This window comes from Anthonomus grandis, chromosome 9, assembly GCF_022605725.1.
Source record: "Anthonomus grandis grandis chromosome 9, icAntGran1.3, whole genome shotgun sequence".
In the NCBI taxonomy this organism is placed as follows: domain Eukaryota; kingdom Metazoa; phylum Arthropoda; class Insecta; order Coleoptera; family Curculionidae; genus Anthonomus; species Anthonomus grandis.
The window spans coordinates 10344065-10368437 of record NC_065554.1 but is presented as its reverse complement, the minus strand read 5'-3'; the positions used below and the strand labels follow the sequence as shown (position 1 = coordinate 10368437).

Sequence of the window (24373 nt, the reverse complement as noted above, 5' to 3'; positions counted from 1 at the left end):
AATCGCAGTGTTGTGTAACATGCCTTGTCAAATAACAATACTAATACTTTCTCAAATTTTTATATTTCAGAGAGTGACACAAAAAAGACACTGGGGGTTTTTTGGAATTCGAAATAGAACACTTACTCTACACAGGAGAATATTCTATTAGTTTAAAATCAGAGCGTTATCCAGTTAAAAACGGCGGATATTATCAATTATTTTGCAGATATTCGATCCGCTAGGTTTGGTCCAACCTGTAACTGTTCAGGCAAAAATCATTCTTCAGAAGCTATGGCAGTTACAATTAGGGTGGGATAAGTTTATTCCATTAGAATATTAGATCTTTTAACTCGGTGGCAATATACAATGAACTGGAGTCGTTGCCTTCTGTTAGAGCAACATTCATCGTGGTATAGTTGATCCAATTCATATTGAAAATGGTTTCTGCGACGCAAGTGAAAATGCATTTCGCGCATGTGTGTAGTTGAGGTTAATCAATCAACGTGGTGAGGTACCTACTAGTAAATCTTGTTCGTGCAGAGTCGAGAGTCGCACTTTTAAGGTATACATACATTTCTAGGCCTAAGTTATTGTTAACAACTCGACTAATGCAGGAGTTCAATATAAATAGTCTTTATTTTTGGACATACTCCACAATTGGCTTGACAAGTAGCTTAGCTTCGGGAGAAATCCACTAATTGGAAGAGTTTTGTAGCAAATCGCGTTTGCGAAATTCATAGTTTGAATAGTGTACAGCAGTGGAAACATGTGGTGTCATGTAATAACCTCGTAGATGTTATCTCACAAGGAATGAATACAAATCGTCTTAGAGACTCAGAAAGGAACAATCTAGTTGATCAGATTCCAGAGAGAATAATGAAGAAGGAGTCTTGTATCTTAAATTCCAGATACATCAATTTTGCCATTAAGATCTGAATTCGTGGTTTTCGTGACTTCAAAAAATTTAAAGGTTAAATCTTGTAATATGGAACATACGAAAATGACTTAATTTCAATTGGTGGTAGTTTGCAAAATTCTAGCTTATCATATAGTACAAAGCATCCTATTATTTTGCACCAGAATGATCCACTTACTAGGTAAATCATTAGGGATCAACATACAGGTTCACAAGCAATTTTAGACGCATTGCGAAGAAGATTTTGGATTATAAATAGGCGAAATGAGAAGCGAAGTCTTTTGTCAAAGTTCACAATTTGTTTTAGGGTAAATCCTAGACCACCAAATCAAAAAATGTGTGATTTTCCAAATATCGTACGTCTATTATATATTTGCGGTGTCGCCTTTGCAAGCCCATTCAATCTAAAGCTCCGCCACAGATCTATAGTGATATGTATGTGCTTATTTATAATATGTTTTATTACAAAAGCGGTTCATATAGAATTGATAGGTGAAGTAAGTACCGACTAGTTTTGTAATTGCCTAAAATGGTTTGTTTGTCCAGGAGGTGTATGCAGACGTATCTACTCGAAAATTGGAACGAATTTCGTGGGAGCTAACAACGATCTAACAAAATTTAGTAATATTCTAGTATTAATTTAAGATTTTATTTTGAAAATAGTAATAAATGGCAATTTATTGTGGACAGATCACCGCGTCAGGTTGATCCATGGGAATCGGGTATAAAATCAGCTAAATATCATGTCGTCCGTATTATTGGAAATAGAAATCTCATAGTTGAGGTAAAAACTTCAACGGTATTAGGCGGTATTAAATTCGCGTGCGCTCACCCCCTCTATCGGTGCACCCAAGTGCAACAGCCCTTCGGGCCTTGATTTCTGGGCACTTCCTAATTGGAGAAGCCTTTACGTCTATTCCGCAACGAAATGTGCTGGAGTTTCCGATAAATCGATTGAGCCAGTACCCTCTTCTACAACAGAAGATCGTACATCAACAGAAGATGTACCATCTTCCATTGTAGAAGATGGTATCGACTCATAGTAATATTTCCACTCTTACATGTGGAAGCGTTGGAGTTCAGAGTACTTGACCACAATTCAATGAAAAAACAAGTGATATCACTCGTTCCCGAACTTAGAAGTAGGAGAAATGGTCGTTTTAAAGACTGAGAACGCTATTACACTAGATTGGAAGTTAGGCCGCGTGATTCCAGTTCACTCTGGATGCGACGATACATATTATTTGCATTGCAAGCGTAAAGACGTCAAATGGTGTAGTGAAACGCGCCATCCAAAAAACTATGTGTGGTTCCTACCAAGGACGGACTTGAAGATGGTTAATGTGCTTTAATTAAATTGAAGACTGTTTCGATCAGAATTTTTACTGGGTTAATGGCTTATATAGTAGTTGTGAAGTAACCTTAAGTTAGTCAGACTGCTAATATTGACAGTGGTCTTGTTTTTTGTTGGTATAAGGCTTTTTAAAATTATGTTCTTCCCTCCAATGGTCGCCCTTATGAAGTAGATTAACGTACCTTGATAATGTTATATTCAACTTAATCATCTGAAAGCGAAATCAGTGAAGAAAAAATTACAGTTAACAGCGTTATGGTTCTAGACTCTGAAACATTTTCTAATTTAAAGGAAATAGACAACCTTACGATTATTTACGATAGTTCTGCCGAAATGAAAAGTTTTAGCTCAGGTGATTAGATTTACGTCAATATGAAAACTAAAACTGAATAAACAACTGGACGAATAAACAATATAATGCAGTGAATATAATAACCTGCGAGAAAAACGACCCTTAACTTTGTAGTTTTTTAAGAATGTGCATTGTGCAATAAGATTCAAGGTGCCTACATTCTTCCAAACGTCGAAGACAACAGCAAACAAAGTGATAAAAAAACTGCTTCTACTTAGAATTCCAAGTTTTAAAAAGAGGAGAAATAAAATGTAAAGACCTTATTCAGAGTCATTGAAAATATTTTTCTTTAAATTACCTTCATTATTTTTGAGGTAGTAAGTTCCTACTGACCAAAGCATTTTTAGTTTTGTTTATTTTAAATTTTTTTTGCGGTAATTTTTTTTAAAATAAATTAACTACCTACGAGTTTAATTTATATTTTAAACGATAAATTTCGTTTCAAGGAGCCTTAATTGTGTGTATACTTGCATCTTAAATGCGATTTCTAAACAAATTTCATTTAGCCTCATCATGGGGCTACTTGAAAAATGTAATCTTCAATGTGGTGAGAAGTAGATTTCTTTTGAGTATTATATCTTATAGCACTTCCGCTAGGTATCTAAAATAATTTTAGTTTCTATGAACGTAGCTTTGTAGAAGCCAGTGGGACCCAAAATTTGGAAAAGTGTATCGAGTAGCCCCGTTTTACGGTATATAATTTTTGAAAGCGGGTGCTTTCAAGGCCGGTGTTATGTTTTGTCTGCAATTGTAAATAATATTTATTAAGGTTGGTCATAGAGCAACAGATTTAAGGTCTAATCCGCAAGCCATGACAGATTTTAGTAAAATACAGTCCACTAATTAAATAAACACTTTAATTTATTTCAAAAACAGTAACAAACCAAGTGAAAATACCGGATTTAATAAAACAACTTCAGTTCATATAGGATCTCATTAGAGCATTTGGAGCAAAAATCCAAAGGTTGCAAGTTCAAATCCTGCTTTAAAATTTTCAATTTTTTTATTGATTTGTCATCATAGCCGCTGACCTTCGTCAATTTTAAAATATTATTATGGATGATCAAAATGAGACACTAAACAAAAACGATTTAAAACTCTAAATACTTATCGTAATTTAGGATTGATTAGTTAGATAAAATTTGCCTTTATTTTTTAACACGGCTGAATATTTATTTTGTTTTATCAGGCAGGTAATAATAAACATAATATCGTAGAACTGTAATCAAGATTACTTGCTTACTGGTAAAATTAATTTGTTTGTAATGTAACCTGAATCAACCTTCTATATAATACATTATCCTTTAGCACAAACACGTGACTTTTATAAGCTCCCGGACTAGCAGGTCTAATGTTTACTAAACCCCTTATCGCTCCAACCACCCCTCTAAACTCAATCGCAACATCTCGCTCATTTATTCGTTCCGTCTCAGTCTAACTTGCGGTGTTTGAATTTATCAATCACTACACTACGGCGCGAGCAGCCGAATGTGTGGATATAGACGACCTAGCTCCGGGCTTCGAATGTCGGATTTAGTTCAGTATTTTAAGTCGATGTTTTCGTGCATTTTTGCTTAGGATACATGTCAGGTGTAATGTCGATTGTGCAGTATTCCTTATCGCATTAAACGTAAAACAGTATAAAATTTATACTCGGGTAACAATTCATTTTGTTATTCTAACATGACCTAAGCCGGGAATAATTCTGAAAAATCTATAAGGTGAATTAGCAGGAAAGGTTGCAGTCGCCGTCTCTGGAAAGGGGATTCAATTAAAATAGTCCTAAAGTGTAAGTCCTTTATGCTGAAGAAGCCAGTTTATACAACTCATAGGTAATATAGTTTAAAAACAGTTTTGTAGTAATTGTGTTTACATAAATAATTAGGGTGCAGGTGTTTTTTTTAATGCAGTAGAATTAGTTTACGAAAAGGTCTTCCTGGGGTTATTGTTCCATTTCTTTAAGTTCCTTGACCAAAAAATAAATTATCGACCGTCGAGGGTATCTTTTTCCTGAAAGACCCACTTGACATAGTTAGCTTTATAATTTAATTTGTAACTTAATGCCTCACAATTTTATTTCGCTTTAGCATTTCGAGCGATTTGGAAATTAAACAGCTGAATCTAGTTTGTTGGAATCTAAATCTCATTTTATTTAAACAAAAAATTTTAAAACATTAAAAAAATATATTCCTAATATTTTAATTTGCTACATTTTGGCGTCCAACGTGAAGAGCCCAAAAATGTTTATTTTTGTCCCTACACTTTGAAATGTTGAGAAAATTTGTTACCTTAGTGTAAGTTTTCCTATTGGTAGATTTGATTAGTACCTTAATTTTAAATTGTGTTTTTTTGTTATGTGGGATCTCACAACAACTACGTAACAAGACGAGTCTATTTCTCTTATTTATATTATTTTTTTTTATAGTACCTTAGCTTAATACCTGAAGTAACTGCATAAGTAAGTTTTTTATTTTTTAATCTGTATACTTCTTACGCGCCATTTGCCGTGTATTAAAATGCGATTTCCAAAAATATATCACAACTTTCATTTTTTTTTAAAAACATTACTAAAGGTGCAAATGGCCCTACTATTTAACGTTTTGTCGCTTTAAAAAAATATATTCCACATTTGAGTCCATAGGAATCACTGTTTAAGATATTGCCTTTTGAATGGAAAATTACGTCTCGCAGGCACTTACCATAATTGTTTTAAATTAAAATGTCTAATTGATAAAGGGACAATTTCATTCTAGCACACCTTCATTCTTATTAAGTCAACCTTCACGAAATTCTTAAAATTATTAAAGTTAACTACATATAAACGTAATAATTTGCAATAAATTAAGATGGACAAAAATTCTTTCATTTCCTTTAATACTTGAGCAAGTTTAGGTCTGGAGAACTTAGGGACCATGCTACTGACTCGTATTTAACGGTTTTAATAACGTGATTATTTAAGTGCTTTTTAGCCATGAATAAAAAATATATAATGGCATAATTATTAAAGACGTATTTAAAGACTAAAAATTAATAGCATAAAATAAAATGCTATTACAATATTAGAATTATTGCACAATAAGCTATTTTCAAAAACCTATAGTAGCTTTAATGCAATATCAGCAAATGAAATATTTCGTTGAACGAATAAGTGTATCGTTCTATTTTAATATTAATTTTTTTAATCAGGTATAACCAGTCTGTTGTCTTTAAGAAAATTATTATATAGTTACAGTGCTTCCAGAACTAAAGCATACATTCTTCCTGTACCTCATTGTTGACCAATTTTATTTTTTAAGAATCTCCATAAAAAATTCCATTGTTATTAAATTCAGGAATTTCGCAGTCTGGGTCTTCCTGCGCTTCTTCTCTCCCTATGGTCGCCATCTTACTATTTTAATACTCTAATAATCGGCATGTGGGGTCACCTGGCCTACCCAGTTCCATTTAAGGATAGTTGTTCTTTGGGTGATATCTTATACATGGATCCTCTCAGTAATCCATTTGTTTATTTTTTTTTATATCTTTCAGACTTATTTGCAATAACTTTCTTTCGATTGATCTTTGATGTACGTACTTGCATTTTATGAATTGTTTTCTTGTTCATCACTCAAGTTTTTGGACTTCGTTGTCGGTTACGACAGGAAAAATACATTCAATATAGATTTTTGATTTTAGTTTTGTGACTGTTTGATTATAGTCTCGCTATTTCTATGTCCTGTTTTTGTTTTGTTAGGCTTACCGATTGTCCGAGGTATATGTATGTCTTTCTATTGATTGTCCCTGAATAGTTTGTTACTTTTTCATTAATACTATTTATTTTTATGCTTACTTTTTCTGATTCAAGCTTTAAATCTTTTATAATTTTTTGTAGTTCATTCTCGTTTTAGGCAAATAATAAAATGTCATTTGTAAATGTCTTATTTATTTAATGCAACACGACTTTTCGGTTGGTAAGTATCTCCAACCGTTATCAAGTTTAAACTGTTCTAATTCTTCAGTTTATCTTCTTGTATGGTCATTGTCCCACCAGCAGAGGTTGCTGATTATATCTAAACACTAAGGTAAAACACTTTGGCAAGATAATATCTCCTTGCCGTACTCTTCTGTTGATATTAACTTTATTAGTTGTTTCGTGTAATTTTACTTGTAAAGTAGCGGTGTCTTGGACATGTATCATATTTATATATACTTGATCTATTCTTTCTCTACTCAATGATCTCATGATGCTCCAGTATTCTATAGTATCGAACGCTTTTCTAGAGTCTATAAATGCTATCCAGACGAGCAAGTTATATTCGAGTGTTTTTGATATTAGGAGATCAAATGTATGCAGATGTTTGATTCTGCTAAAAGTTTTTCTAAATCCTGCTTGCTCATTCGTTAAATATAACAATAAATTTTTGTTCGACTTTATTTCTCAGATTTCTTGGGAATAACTTCATTCTCCATTTATCATCTGTTAAAAGTTCCTGTCATCATTTTTTTAGCATTTTTGGAAGAATATGGCTTAGCTCTTTGTTATTTTTCATCTAAATAAGTGCTTCATCTATTCTAGAGGTATGTCCAGCAAATTTTCGGAGCTTACATTTATGATGGCTTTCTTGATGTTTCGAACTTTCACCATGATTCTTTCGTTGTTGATTTCGCTTTCATAGAGATTGGCATAGATTTGTTTAGTGATTTGTAGCATTTCTTTTCTGTCGGTGACAATATTATTTTCTTTGCTTTGCAGCTGTATGAATTATTTTTTTGAGACTGTGTTTTCTTGAAAGACTTTTATACCTTTGTTTTTCTCGATTAACTGTTCTACCTGTTTTGTTTGATAGTTATTAATATGCTGTTTTGCTATTTTTCCTACTGTTTTAATTGTTTCGACGTTATGTAACGCGTTTCTTTTTCCTGTTTTAATTAGGTTTCCTCTTCTTTTCTCCAATAATTGTCTTGTATCTATTGATAATTAATCTCTGCCATTATCTGTTTCCTAGTCATGGGTCATATCGTTTTGTGAATTACTGCTGTGAGCTTTTATATCTCTCGAATTTCAAATTAAATTTAACTGTTAAGAATTGGTTCACCACGTCTACGTCTTGCACTATGTTTTTATGCTATGTGAGTATATAATTGATTTCGTTCTTAGTGTGATTTTTTGGCTTTACCCAATGTGCCAATGTACCCCAATTACCCAATGCCAATTTTCGGCTTGCTCTCTTTTTGTAAAATGTGTTTGCTGCATACATTTTTTCCTTTACTAAGAAGTTTACTGTCGTTTCGTAATCCAAGTTTTTACTCTTCTACCCAGGTTTCGGAGTTATCATATGTTGCTTTGTCTTAAAAAATGCTTTGAAAGACTTTTTCAAGGAAGCTCTCCTTCTTCCTCGTGGTAGGATGTTGGGGCGTATGCCTGGATAACTTTATACTTGTATTTCTACTGAGTTGTCGTGTTATTTCACACAAAGGATTTTTCACTTAAGACTCCGCACGCCAATGACTCCAAAATAAAAATAAATATTCAATTTCTTTATAAAGTGGTTAACGTGTGTGGTCAAGTATCTGGAGTCAAGCATCTGCTCTAACATAACTATTGAAAACTTTTAACAGATGAGCTTAGATCACTTGTAAGAGGGTTGGTGTTAACTTACCAGTCCACTGGTACCAAACCATCTATTGAGATATTCTCTGTTTAAATATCTCGTTACTATTTCAGTATTACTTGCGATTGTGATGGAGCGTCTCATCCTGCAGTAGCCACATATTCATTCTAGTCTCAAGAGGCACTTCTAATAGTTCCGAAAGTGTAGTTTGAAGAAATCTTAAATGGCGATATGCATTTAAAGTTTCTTCGTAAAAGTGAGGTCTAATAAGGAATCTATTTAATATGCCGCACCAAACACTGATATTAAAAGTTGGTTGATTACCTCTTTCTGTAGTCCGACGAGGATCGTTTTTGGACCAAAAACGACAGTTCTGTTGTGTCTGTTAATGATTCCAATATTATGAAATCGACTTTCGTTACTCCATAAAATGTTCGAGAGGAAATTGAATCTTGGCTAGAAAAATCGGAAAATCTTACTAAGAAATCCATTCTTCTAACATAATCACCTGGTTCTAAGTTATGACCTAGTTTAGTTTTGTATCAGCGAAAAGAGTTCCTTTGTAGAATTCTCCACGCAGAACTTATGGTAACACCGGCATTTTCTTTTATCTCTGATAGGGATATTTTGGGTTATTATCAACCTGCTGAATTGCAGCAGTATTTTCATTATTTGTAGCCGTCTTGTTCTCTCTCTTTCAGGTTTTATGAAGTTTGCCAGATTCTCTTAAGTTTTTACGTAAACTTTTTTTTGCATCGGGGACTCTTCTATGCAGATAACGCCGTGCGTAAACTCTTGTTGCTTCTCTACAATTGAACCTACCTTCTCTAAATAGAAGTAACATGTCTACTGTTTCCTCATTGCTATATTACACTCTTCACATTTTCTTTAAACCGAAGAAATTTAAATATTTCTTACGACAAAATGTGGCAATATTTTTGATACAGCAACAACTAATGTTCGTATTTGCACTTAAAACAAATGGTTGCCATAGTAACTAATATTGACGTGTAAAAAGTAAGCGTTAATCAAATTTTTTATCAATCAAGAAATGTTCGCGTCACGATTCCCACCTCTTTGTAGGCGCCGAATTTTTTAAAACTTTCAAAAATATCTACTTGACTCCATACGTTGACCACTTTTTGTTTTGGAGTTATTGGCATGCGGAGTTTTAAGTAAAAAACCCTGTATGCATTAACCTTTTAAAAATTGTTTTCATGGTCCTTATGCTGTGTATCATTTTAGTGTGTATTACTATTCGAATGCCTCCTAAGGGTCTTTTCTCTATTTCCTTTGTAGAAAAGGACATGTCCAGATTTCAAAGTTTACACAGTTTTCTCCACTGCGCCTTAATTATTTATCATATTCTTAGAATGTTCTATTTTATATTTTCCATCTCGTATTAAGGACCTTGCATTGTACGTCGCTATATACAGATTGGCGAATGGATCACTACACATATAAAGTACAGTAACGGGCGAGATGTTGCAACGCCGCCTCCGCGACAGTATGCTGGTGTTGGAGGTTCGAGCTCGATAATTTTAAATTTTATTTTAGTAAGCATCTGACGTCGGTGGGGGCTGCATCTCTTGCGGAAAATTTTTTTAAAATATTACGCGGCATTGTTATAATATTTTTCCAATGCAGGAACTACATGTGTAAGATCTGCATAGGTTCGTACCTACAATTTTTTTATGCTGTGCATTGCATATTGAAAATTAAACCATTGTTCTTATTAAAATAAACTATAAACTCTAATAAAAATAGAATGGAAATATTATTTAAAAAAAAAGAAAATAAAACTGTAAATAATAAACCTAACAAATAATTCTTTAAATAAAAGGCTCAAAAAGACCTCCTTCTTTAGCTAAAGAAAAAGTTAGCCTATCGTAAAAGCTGTTTCTTACTTCTAAAAAAGGTTGAGGACTTGGCAGATTCAACAATTTCCTTAAGATAACCCCATAAATAAATGTCATTTGGAGATCTTGGAGGGCCATTTAATATTGCCAGTCCTACTAATAAGGCGGTTAGGAAAAGTATTTGTTTAAAATCCTTTTAATCTAACCGCATTATGAGCAGGATAGCCATCTTGTTGAAAATAAACTGATCTCAGGTCTATATCAGGGAGGAGTGGAACGGCAGGAAGAACTTGTTTTTGTAGCAACTCAAAGTATTTTTCGGCGTTCAAAGTAGCATCAATGAAAAATAGCTCAACAATAAGGTCGCCCAAAATACCAGCCCAAACATTCAACTTTTGAGGCTACTGAGTACAGCACTGAAAACTTCTGTGCTCGTTTTCTTGAGACCACTAACGAACAATAGAACGACTGGTTTTACCAGGCAATGGAAAAGAGGACTCATCTGAAAACAAATTATTATCTAAAAAATTTTCATTTTCATTTGCCTTTTCCATCATCGTTTCACAAAATGCCATTCTTCGCCACTGGTCTTCAGGAAACATCTCCTGATTTTTGGAATATTTAAAACATTTGTATCCATGTTTTTTTTTCAAATACTCGTCACAGTTTTATGGTTTATACCCAGTCCCTCTCCAACACTTCTGCTCGATCGTGTTGAATCCAAAACTAAACCACTACAAACCATTTCTTCCCGCCGTTCTATCTCTTGGACCCTTGAAATAGATGATTCTTAAGCTTTGCTTTGATAATTTCTACATTCTTGGTGACAAAAAGATGTCTCAAAATTTGACACTACATTTAAAATATTTTTAGCAGAAAGAATCGGTCTATTTACTGAGAATAAATCCCTGCATTTACTGTCTCAAAATTTACTGCCGAATTGACTCCATAAAACCGTTTAATCAATAATTTAATTTTTTTTTGGAAGGGGTATAAAAAGCCATAATGATAAATATTTAAGAAAATTAAAATAGCGCTCTAAGATTTAGCAGTATGAAATCACACAGCAAAATGAGGTCCGTGCCATATCCAAAATAGCAAATCAGATGATCGGAATCCGCCACGCCGCTTATCAACCAGAAAGTAAACGAGAAGCGGTGTTGCCATTTGTAATGCTTATGTGTAGTCTTCTATTCGCCAACCTGTATATTTGCAGCCTGGTCCTTCCCAGGTATTCGTAGCACTCCTTACACAAGCCTTGTTTCGATCGCTGCCTTGTCCCCAGTCCCCAGTAGTTTTCAGCAGCAACTGAATATAATAAAATAAAAGCTATTGCATATCTCTGGTTTACATTAAAACTTTAATGTAATGTAGAGTATTATTTATTTATATTGTATAGTAACAAAAATGTAAATGTAGAGCCAGTTACATTAAAATTATATACAGTGCATTCACGATGAAAGGAACAAATTCTCAGTCAAGTCAGTTGCGCGTTTTTTGCAATACAATTTTTTTATAAAAAAGGCCTCGGTCAGCCGATTATCAAATTTGACGTAATAGACTAATGAAACATACGACATTAAAAAATAAAAATTTATACAATATTTATTGCAATTGATATTCAATTTGTTGTCCATTTACTTCAATGCATTTTTGAAATCAGTAAATAACTTCCAATTGCACATTTTCAATTATTTGCGAATTGCGAAACCATTGGATTATGGTTTGCTATTCAAAAAGTATTCAGAGTATGTATATATCATGGAATTGTAAAAAAAATAATGTACAGGGTGTTCTATTTTAAAAAATGAATTTTGACGCCATAGTTTTTACTTGAGACACTCGCGGTGACAATACTAATCGATGTGTCAAAAAAATAAAAGAAGAAAAAAATATCTCAATTTTAATTGAATTTGTTCCTTTCATCGTGAATGCACTGTATATTATACATACATGCACTTATTTTTTAGCGAAACATGTATACTGCTGTTTTTTTTATGCTATTTTATATATGAAGCAATAAAAATATTGCCAAAGTTTAATATTATAATTAATCAAATGACCTCTATTTTAAATAAAATATGTTGATTTCTATATTTTGCTGTTAAAGTGAAGTATATCAAAACAGTCTACAGATTTTCTTAACAAATAGAAGCGTTGCTACAATAATACCATTAAATCAGTCCTAATATAATTTAGCGAACATCGAAGGGCTAAAGTGCCAAATCTTGATTAAATCGGGCGTCTGCGGTTGGAAACAAGCAAAAATATGTCTTAAAAGAGATATATTAATAAATAGTTGTAGCTGACTTAATATAATCCTATTATATAAGTCAGCTACTCTATTACATATATATAATATTTTTTAACTTTTTCGTTTTTAATAAAACAAAAAAAATTGAGGCAAATCATAATTCAAAGAGCTAATTCCAATATTCAATGATAAGTACAATAAAGTTTTATTACTTAGATCATTGAGTATAATTTGTTGTTTCAGTTTTAGGACAATGTGTCAACGGCCATTAATTTAAAACGGAAACAATTTTTAATACGTTTTAATTATTTGAAGGGGAATTGACAATTAAGTACAAAAGATTGAAATATATCATGTATAGCCGAGGTATATGTTTAAAAAGAAATACTTAAACAAAAGGACGGAAACCTAATTTTTTGATATGTATTGTAAATGAAATATTTTTTAGACTTAATTAGTTTATTTAAAAAATATACCCGCTATTATTTTATTTTTATAATATATGTTAGTTCATGTATAACCTTTTACTAATTGCGCATTAAGCCTTATTATGCGTGACGCTTTTTAAAGTGATTTAATTAATTTTTTTATTTTAATGTTCATAATTACAAATAATGACGGATAATTATTAAAATATAATTATTTATTTCAGTAGTTGAACTATTAATAACGTTCGTATTATTTAATAATAAATTTATCAGGTAAAATAATTTATCACTAAATCTGAATATAGTCTAAATATATACTCCAACAAGCGAAGCGAATAAAGAAGACATTGATGCGTTCTATAATAAATTAGAGGCGCTAGAAAAATTGCCAAATAGAGAAATCTCGATAGTTCTGGGTGACTTCAAAGATTGATGTTACTAAAGAAGATAATGATATACGAGGAGCTGTCGGTCTCTACGGCCTCGGAGGAAGAAATGCTAGAAGAGAGGGTCTTCTTCACTCTCCATACACAGGCTTTCAGCACCATCCAAAACGTTTATATACCTGGATATCACCTGGCAACAAACATAGGAATTAGATTATATTCTGATAAAAATTTGCTGAAAAACTATAGTTAAATAAGTTAAGACGGGTATGGGTTGCAACAGCAATCATCAATTTCTGTCAGCTGAACTATGCATGAAACTACGGAAGCAGAGAAAAACAATAAATGAACGTCCTATATGGTATCTGAGAAACGATAACACAAGAGCCGCGATACCAGAGTTACATAGACATTATCTGGACAGAAATAAAATCCATATTAAATAATGCTGCTAAAGGCATCAAAAGTGACACGAAAGAAAAGAGGAAGCAATGGATAACAGTTACTTGGAGCAGAATACAAGTAAAGAAGCCACTAAAAGTTTCAGGACTAGAACATGAGAATTAAAGGAAGGCATATCAAGCACTGATAATTGAGATAAAGCGACTCTGTCAAAAAGACAAAAACAGCCACCTGAATCAATTATGCAAAGAAATAAAAGAATACGAAAATGGAACTGAAACTAAGGACATGTTTAAGAAAATAAAGGAAATAACTTATGTTTCTTTGCACCAAATCAGAATACCATCGAAGTTGAGAAAAGGGCCTACTCATAGCCAGACAAGACATATTGAATAGATGAAGGTAATACTGCAAAAATCTGACATACTCAGAAGTGAAGTTAAATTAGCAATAAGAAAGCAAAAGAGTCATAAAGCCATTGCTATAGATAATATACCCATCGAAATTATTTGAGTCCTAGATAGCATCGGAGTGGATATAATGTGGGAGGCATGTACTCGGCCAGCGAACTGGACAACATCAATATATATTTCACTTCATAAAAAAGGAGCAAGGGACATATGCTGCAGCTACCGTACTATAGCACTAATCACTTATTGCAAATCATGTTACAAATAATACTAGCAAGGATAAAACCAGAAGAACAGAAATTCAAGAACAGGAAGGTTTCGTCCCAGGACGCATCACTAGAGAGCGAATATTAAACATAGAGAATGAATGTTCAACACAAGAGAGATCAAAGAAAAATCCACGGAATTTAACACTACGACATACATGTGATTTATCTATTATTCTATTCTATGCCTTTGATCTGGAGAATTAGAGGAAGTTGTGTTAAGTTCTCTCCAAAATCGGACTGCCATTCCTCCTGATTTTACTTATCACAAATCTATATAATGATGTCTCCGCTCGGGTTAGAGTAAACGGGGAACTAATTATTTCTGTGTTACTAAGGGAGTGAGGCAAGGCTGCATACTAAGTCCAGTCCTATTCAATATATTTGGCGAATGGATTATTCGAAAGGCCACTAATGGGTAAAATGGCGGTATCACTGTTGGGGCAAGAAAGATATTCAATCTGAGATATGCAACCATTTTCACTTAAGTCTGAAGAAGGATTATGTCAACTATTAGATATAATAGAAAGCATAGAGGCAGGTCTCAAAATAAACAGAACAAAGACAAGGAACATGGTAATAGATAGGAGCCAACAACCAAATCAACTAACGGACATCAATAATTTTGCGCTTGTGAGTCAGCTTGTGTATCTGGGATCTGTAATAACTAATACTGTCGTATGCACTGGTGAAAAAAAACGTAGATCAGCTATTGCAAAAAATGCAATGGCTAAAATCTGGAAAAGTCACGAAATTACCGTAGCGAACAAAATGAGACTGGTCAGATGCCTAGTCTTTGCTGAAAACGTATGCTCAGAATTCCTTTGATACCTCGCAAAACAAATGTGTCAATATTAGAACAATTAAATATTATGAAAAGAACAGAACACAGGTAAGGAACAAATGATAGGCTATTTTGGACATGCCTTTTGAAGATATGATCTTGGGAAGCTTACGATACAGGGAGGCATGGAAGGCAAAAGAGGTCGAGGCAGATCTCCCACAAGTTACAGCGACTATGTTGTTGCATTAATTGATATTCCACTATTAGAATGTGCAAGATTGACGGAAGATCGGGAAAAATGAAGAGGCAAGACGAATTCATGATATCACGATATCTGTGTCAGGTTAGCGAGTAAGAAGAATTAATTTTTGTATAATTATTAAAACAGAATTTTGTATTTTAGTAGTTGAACTATTAATAGCGTTTGTATTATTTAATAATTAATTTATCAGGAGCCTTAAATTTTTTTTATATCAACTTTATTTTCTTATATTTAACAACCTGTATATTACGACATTTTTTAGTCTACAGAGTTTTAGACACATTTTCTGTACGTATATTTTTACATAATGTTAAACCAATGCCATTTTGTTAAATCAGAAATAGTCCGGCAGGATCGGTTAAAATAGGATATTACTAGGGAGTTAAGTTGTTAGATGGTCTAAACCACAAGAACAAGCCCTTACATCTACTTCCTACCCAAATAAATTGGTGAAAAAGAATCCTACAATGCCGGCTTTGTGGGTTCTCTGGATGGCCAGTCGCCTCAGTCACACTCACTCGTCCGGGAGCAAAACACCCGAAATTGATTAATATTGAATAGTGTTTATTAATGGTAACATATTTGCTATGAAAGTACTACCAAGCCAATTGAATTTATGTGATAAAGTACAAGGTGTCCGAGACACCAGTCCACCCTGAAAATAATAATAATAATAATAATAATAAAGACTTTATTTTCATAACTTAAGTTAGATTTACAAATAATTCTATCCTAAACATTCAAATTATGTTGTGAAACGAGGCGACGTCCAGATGTAGAAAACCTCTTCAAATAGGTTTATCTACCCTACTCTACTTAACCTTAGATATCCATAGTACCTTAATTTCAGAGAGAAATCTTACAAAACAAATAAATATATATTATCAATAGGGCATATATTTTAATATATATTATTTATAGGCCATATTTTTTTTAGGCAGTTCTCCTGCTGGAAATAATAATTAAAGATTTTATGTTTAAAGATTCGTGGTTCCAAAATCTTGAAACAATCGGGAATAGAATTGTAAAGCTTTGAAATATTATAGGAAAAACATCGTTCATAAATAAATGTTCGATGTAAAGGAGGTGTTATCGAACTTTTAAATCTAATATTTATATTATGAACATGCGATCTATAAGTAATTTTATTGTGAAGATATGTCTTATAAAATAATAACCTATTATTAAAATATACTGTGCATCCAAGAAAAGTACGCCTGGTTTTCATTTTAAGCCAGTTTGTTTCAGAGAGTTTATAAGAAATTCTTTCATATTTACGGATTCCATAGATATACCGAAAACAGGAATTTTGCACTCCGTATACGTTTTTTTTCAATTTGTGTCAATCAGTTTCCATAAACGACATCTCCATAGTCAAACACAGACAGAACGAGAGAGCTACATAAAATTGTTTTTAATCTTTACGATAGAATGTGTCGATTGCTGTATAATAATTTAAGTCGATAAGCTTTTTGGATACAACGAGATACGTGCTGGTCAAATCGTATTTGACTATCAAAAGTAAGACCAAGATTTTTTATATTTTCCTTTATTTCTAACGACACTTAAAAAATAAATTGCTTAGCCAAAAATGGCCAAACACGTCAAATTTAAGATTGAGGGGGACATTTATTAACAGAAATTGCGTTCCTCTAATGTCATCCCCTCACCCTCCAGAGCACCTATGTCAATTTTTTTAACTGGGAATAGGAGTCGAGTAATACCTTGAATTAAAGGTAATTTTATTTTCTATATAGAGCTCTATTTTAATGTTTTTTAAATAAACTAAGTATACTATAATAAACTAAATTATTGTTGATTAGTCAATATACTTTATAAATAATCGCTGAAAAAATGAATGAATTTGTTTGTAAATAAAAGATAAAATATTGTTAACTTCCATGACTCACTAAAATTATTATTTTAAACACTACTATTTATCTACCAGAATGACACACAAATAAATACATAATTTTTTAAATAATTTGATAAGCTTATTCATCCAGACTACAACAATATTACTCGCTACAGTAATTGACGGTTGGTATGGGTGACCTGTTTGTCAGTTAACAATCAACTGATTATCAATAGTCAAACCATAACAGAGCTACACAAAATTTAAACAGCAATTATTTTTGTTCTCTCTAAAACACCCTGTTATTGCTAATTCAATAATTGATTGCCCCAATCTACTCCAAAGAATTAGTATTAATCCACTTAATAACATTTCATTGTACCATTTATGCAATGTATAATCTAGTATTAAAAAAGATATATACCACTACTAAATGAATTAAATGTTGATGTCTTCTATGTGTCTATATTATCAGCTAAAAATGGTGTGTTAACTTCTTAGTACTTATATGTTAGTATATGTTAGTATATAAGTAGCTATATGTTCATTATTTGAAGTTTTTTGATGCTTAGGTATCTGTATAGTATATAAGTTTTAAATGCAATCCACGATGTTTAAACTCATAACTCACTTATCTATATCCATTTTAAAGTTACCTACGATTCCTCAGGGGTTACTTCACTGCTACATGACACCGGCTGCGGCAATCGGTCACACTCTGCCGTTGGTGTCTTTATCACCCTTGGTATCTTTTTTGTGTCGAGCGATCGACAAAGATATCTGTCAACTGTTTAAAAACGTAAACCTAATTTCGAGTGTGAATACCACAATTATTTATTTTGAGAGAGAGTTTATTTTAACTGATTGTAAATTATAGGGAAATGCTTATGTCAAGAAAAAAATAAATAAATATGACGCTTGCACGGTAAGATGATGCTTGAATGTTTTTTTTTTCATAGCAACAGTAGGAAGCGGTGCTTGCGTAAAAAATTGCCATATGTTTAAGCGAACCCGCATGTGATAATGGAGGCACATCCTCTGAAAAATATAGTGACCTGGTGTCACGTCCGCCATAGTTTAGTGACCACAGTTCTATGTAGACCATACTTAAGGAGTTAGGTATTATGAAAAGTCAAGAGCTCGCGTGGGCCGGGTTCGCTATCGTCCCTGAAGTGTATCTGGTTTGTAGAGAAGTAACTCAAACTCAAAAAATGCTTTATTGTCAACATAAACGTAGAAGTTGTAGACAAAGCCAATAGACTGTACATTAAAGGAATAAAAACGAGAAACTAATTTAAAATAAAATAAAATTATATAAAACTTTGAAAAATTCTTAAAAGCTCTTCGTTAAAAAATTCACTTGAACGCTTTACTGGTAAGAAATATTTTCGTCCTTATACGTAGGCTTTTTTCAGTCTTAAGTTGTCTTATTTCTAGTGGAAGTTTATTAAACAGCTTTTTACCTCCATATATGATAGAGCTACGGACAAGTTCAAAATGCGGAATGGGTAGCCTCAACAAATAATTTTGTCGCGTATTATAGTGGCTTCCTAAGTGGAGTTCCTGTTTATATTTTCTAAAAACTAAGCAAACTGTTTCCAAAATAAATATACAACACAGGATTAAAATATTATGACAAAAAGCGGGCGACATGAGTCACGAGGCTTGGCCCCACATAGATATCTAATGGTCCTTTTCTGGAGTACAGACACTGAATTAAAAAGTGAATTTAAACATGAACCCCAAAAGCAAATTCCATATCGAAGGTGCACTCGATAATCGCGAAGTATGCAGATCTGGCGATGGAGAAATTAAGACTGGTGACAATAACCCTTAGGGCGTAGCAGCCTGATGAGACTTTTCTACATACATTCACAATATGGTCTTCAAATTTAAGGAACTTGTCTATGGAAAGACCCAAAAACCTACTGAACGGTGGCATGGTGATGGCATTCATTATTCAAACATATATCATTTGTATTACATTTAAAATTAAGGCTATTTGTTTTAGAAACATTAAATGTCAAAAAATTTGCATCACACCAGTCTTTTATTTTTAACAAATCTGCACGTATATTGGCCTCCATTTAAGAAACATCAGAGTCATGCCAGAGGATGGTGGTATCATCGGCAAACAATGTAAATTTGCCAGTTACCTGCAGTTGTGGCAGATCGTTCACATAAATGAGAGAATGTAGAGAACCAAGTACTGATCCTTGCGGAACACCCACATTTATATTAAGTTCCTTAGATATATCACCATTAATTTTGACAGCCTGGACACGATTTGATAAGTAGGAACGAAACCATTCAAGGGCAGTTCCTCTGAAACCATAGAGCTCCAGTTTCATCAGCAGCACTCTGTGACTCACGCAGTCAAATGCCTTGGACAGGTCACAGAATACCGCTGCTGCAACTTCACCAAGATTCAGTCGGTTGTATAGGTGCTCTAGAAAGCTAAAGATAGCATCATTTGTGCTCACAGACTCACGAAAGCCAAACTGCTGAAGACTCAATAGGCCAAACCTTTTTAAAAATGAAACCATCCTCACCGAGCCGTTCCACTATTTTGGCTAAAGTAGGCAATAACGCTAAAGGTCTAAAGTTAGAGGGACAGTCGCGATCGCCACCGTAAAGAGAAATAATCATTGCTCATTTTAAGCACTTTGGGAAAACTCCAGACATAAATGAAAAGTCAATTGACTCGGCCAAGACTTGCAAAGCAACAAGAGGTAAAGCAGAAAATATTCTAAGAGAAAGCCCATCCCAACCTGATGAATTTTATTATTCTTAATATTAACCATTAACTGTATAAGCTCTTCCACACTTGTGGATGGATTCGGCTACTACCACATTGCTGAGATAGGTCCTGGGATCTATTTTTTGTGAGATATTGGCTGCAAGGTTACTAGCAATATTACAGTTTAAGGAATTGAGGACATTGGAATCTAAGGTACTTGGAATAGCCAAGACATTATTTTTGCCCCTTAGCTCATTTAAAATCTTCCAAGACTCTTTTGCTCTATTGGAGGAACTATTTATCCTACTTTGAAAGTAGGTCTACTTAGCCATTTTGATTGAGTTTCTGTAAATCTTGCGGTATCTATTATAGTAATTTAAAAATGTTGCATTGTTCATAGCGTATTTCCTAATGTAAAAAAGAGAGCGCCTATTTTTCCCAGACACTCCCAAACCCTTAGTATACCAAGGTTTTCAATTTCGTTTTCTAATATTGACAACAGGAAAAGCAGTGTTAAAATTGTCTAATACTATTTGATGAAAGCTATGCAGTGGGTTAACAGTAGTCAATACATTATTCCAACTTGACATATTGCAAAGCAAAGAGAATTTGCGGAAATTAGCTCTAGTATAAAGTCTACCGCGTCTAAACTTATTCTCATTAGCTGCACTATTAAGTTTTACTAATCCCACTGTTGCCTCATGGTTTGACAAACCGGCATTGATTGTTGTACACTGATTTTCGTGTTGGTTAAAATTCGTACAGAAGTAATCTATCAGTGAGGGAGAAAATGCTGAGATCCGGGTTGGCTGACCCACGTGCATCTTAAAATTAAATGAGTTTAACAGATTAAAAAGCATTCGATTTGATCCATTGGATTTGTCTAGAAAATTTACATTAAGATCGCCAGTCAGAATCAATATCGCATTAACCGAAATTTCACTTAAGTAAGTACTTCTCTACGGTTCCGTGAGACGCGAGAACTTCCAAATTTTCATTTGATAAGTTGAGATCACGACATATATCATTTAATGCGATTTACTAGCCCCAATTTCTGACTCGCTGTATTTTGAAAACTGCTGACATTTGAAATCGAAGGTGTGATTTCCAGAGAACTGAGTAACTATGCTTTCAGTGTTGGTGGTTCACGTTTCGGGTATTGGAAAGAATGTGGTGCGGTCTTTGTCACTGATGACACCTCGGGATATACAGCTTTGCTATATTTTCATCCTCGCATGGTAGTCGGGCAAAAATAGCAAACAGTCACATGATCGGTAGGATTCCTCTACTTAAATGGGCTACCAAAAGATAAGTGTGACCTTTTCTAAATTCGTTTAAACGTACTAATCACAAAGCGCAGGCAGAGTTTGTAGTACACCTTTTCTTAAATTTTTTGTTTTAAAAACAAAAATGATGGTCATAACCTGCTAAGATGTGTGGGGTCAGCTTTTTTCGGGTACTTTCTTTGACTATACAGGGTGATTCGCAAACCACTGGTACATACTTATGTGGAATATAAGGCATGAAAATTGTAAAAAAACGAAATTTGTCAAAATCGTTTTTACCTTCTACCGACTTTATTTAAAGAGACATTGGAAAACTAAAAATAGTTTTTCATTGCCAATTTTTATGTCCTACAACATGACGCAAAAAAAAAAAATGAGTCCGAAGTTTCGTTTTTTTTCGATCATCATCAACTTTATTTTTTCTTATGGACGCCATATTAGATTTTCTCATTTTTAAAAAGTATTTTTAATTGCCTTGAAAACGAGGTATCGCACTTGCATGCCCGATTACTTCTTCTAGTACTTCCCATAAGAACTCCATGAGTGCAAGAGAGAAAGATATATCATTGGGATTTCCAAATAAATTGATTTTATATTTTTTAAACGAATGAATGAAATGAATGAATGAATTTTAAATTTTTTTAAACGTCATTTTATTAAGCTCCAACGTTACGCAACTTTGCCTGCATTTAACCGACTTCGTAACTCTGACGGTTTCCGAGATCCCAATGGTCCCCCTCGAATTTGGGACACCCTGTACATACTTATGTGGAATATAAGACATGCCTGGAGTATAACGAAATGGATATTTAAATTGACCAATTCGTCTTTATTACCAACATACGGGTGATTTTGGTATTTCGGTAAAAACTTGTTCAGCCTATAGTTGTAAACGGTTTAAGCGATTTTTTTTTAAATTTTGTCTACAAACATCTTTCAGACATCTACAATTTTTAACGTTTAAAAAGTAGCAAAGTTCCAGGGCCGGATTCAGCCAATTCACAAAAGGGGCTCTTTAATTGTGAGATATCCGGCACATCGCAATTAAGTTTTCTTGACTTTTTCCTCAAAACTACATACATTTCTAAAGAAAAATAAGTTACTAGGTTGAGTGGTACACTATAGTTTATCTACAAGAAAATCTTTAGATAGCCCACGCGTCTTTATAGCGTTGTGCATTAAGGCTATACCTAAGCGGTACTAAAGAAAACATCAAAAAAGCTATATGTATACCTACGGCTGCTAAAGAAAACATCATTAATTTTTAACGCCTTACACTAATCAAGTAAGTCTAGGATTTTTGACAGATGTTTTTAAAATGACAATTATGTACCTATTCGTTTTTTGTTTCACATTGCTTATTAAAAGCATGAAGTATTGTTCTCCCTTTACGAAAAGTTTGTAATTGTAAAAATGACGTTATTACGACAAATGTTAAGTATGCAGATATCGTATTTGTCTACAGATTCTGCAATGGTAATGGAAGTGGCGATGTAGAAGAATACAGAAGACGATTTCCGGATCGAAGAATTTCAAATTACCAAACGTTTGCCGTGATTTTTACTATATTGCGGGGGAAGGGTAAGTTTCCCTTAACGGATGCTCATGTTGAAAGAGTATTAACGTGGTTTAAGAAGAGAATATTCTCAACCTTGTAAGAGAAGATCCCATCACTAGCACTAGGCGAATTTTGCTTAATTAGCGGTACCACTTTCTATTTATAAGAGGTACAAAAACTAGAAGAAGGTGACCACTTGCCTAGACTGGCATTTGCTTGCTAGGTGTATAAAAAATCACCGAAGAAATATTTTCAGAACGCTATTTTCTGAAGAAGCCCAATTCAGAAGGGACGGAGTCTTTAATTCAAGAAACTGTCATGTACGGGCAAATGAAAACTCCTATTTGGTATGATTGGTTAATTCTCAGCGAAAGTTTTCGGTGAATGTTTGGTGCGGCCTAATTAATGATCGTTTAATTAGACCACATTTTTTCCCCGAACGACTAACAGCTCTTGTGTATTTAGGCTTTCTTTAAAATATTTTATCGGGTTTCTTAAAAGAAGTAAATTTAAGAGGCCTATACTTTCAATAGCATGAGGCACCTGCGCATTTTTGAATTGAAGCTCGAAATTAGCTTAATCAACAATTTACTGATCGGTGGATTGGACGCGGAGGTTCACATCCTCGGCCAGCTAGGTCGCCAGATTTTAATCCAGCCGACATTTTTTTATGGGGGCATCTAAAACAAAAAGTGTACAGTGTTCCAATCGAAACTAGGGATCAATTAATAAATCGAATAAATTTTTATTGTGACGAGATTAAAGAAAACCCTTAAATGATTTACCGCTCGATTGTAAACCTACAAAAGAATGCACAAAAACGTAGAGAAATTGGTGGTATGCATTTTGAAAATATTTTATAAATTTTAATGCGTTGAAATCCATCACATTGACATGTCTTTTATGAATTAGCTTCATTTGTAGTTTTGTCCTTATCTAGGCTTTAATGCACACATCGCTAAAAAGATGTGCCACTTAACAAAGTGGTATATTTTTCTTCAAAAATGTATGTAGTTTTTAGGGAAAAAATTAAAAAAACTCAATTCTGATGTACAGGGTTTTCAAGGGTCTCAATTTCACAATTAAAGAGTCCCTTTTGTGAATTTGCTAAATACAGCCCTGGAACTTTGCTACTTTCAAAACGTCACGAGGTGTATATGCCCAACAGATGTATGTATACAAATTTTTAAAAAATCGGCTAAACTGTTTAGAAAATACAGGGTGAACAATTTTTTACAAAAATACAAAAATCACCCTATATGTTGGTAATAAAACCGAATTGACCAATATCAATTTCGTTATACCCCAGGCATGTCTTATACTCCAGATAAGTATGTACATTGGGTCTCGAATCACCCTATATACAAACCACAAATAAAACAGAACTTATCTGGTGCGCGCATGCACATTTCACAAAGATGACAGTTGACAATCAAAGTTCGAACTATGCAAACGTTTCGAACTAAACTAAACAAAAATTCATGCATTTCAAAAAAATGACGCGCACTGTTTTCGATATTGCAGGTAATGACTACATTATAGCACAAAAAACTTTTCGGTCATTTTTGGTTTAAGCCCCCTCAAATTAGTCTTAAAAATCTCTTCTTGTTGTACAGGTACATGTACCTGTACGTAGGTACAGTTTTAAAAGTGCATATTTGTAAACTAGTGTAACTAGAAATTAATTA

At 33.4% G+C, this 24373-nt stretch overlaps 1 protein-coding gene across 5 annotated transcripts in view; it reads left to right on the top strand.

Annotated features, from left to right (window-relative positions):
• Positions 1-4037: 4037 nt before the first annotated feature.
• LOC126740499 (diacylglycerol lipase-alpha) overlaps positions 4038-24373 on the top strand; it is an 85051-nt gene continuing 64715 nt past the window's right edge. For 2 of the 5 annotated variants that reach the window (XM_050446535.1, XM_050446533.1), the window contains exon 1: positions 4038-4393. The gene's annotated coding sequence lies outside the window, so the exon portion shown is untranslated. Of the gene's footprint in view, positions 4437-24373 lie in introns of all 5 variants that reach the window. The other 3 variants (XM_050446534.1, XM_050446537.1, XM_050446538.1) reach the window with 3 other exon arrangements.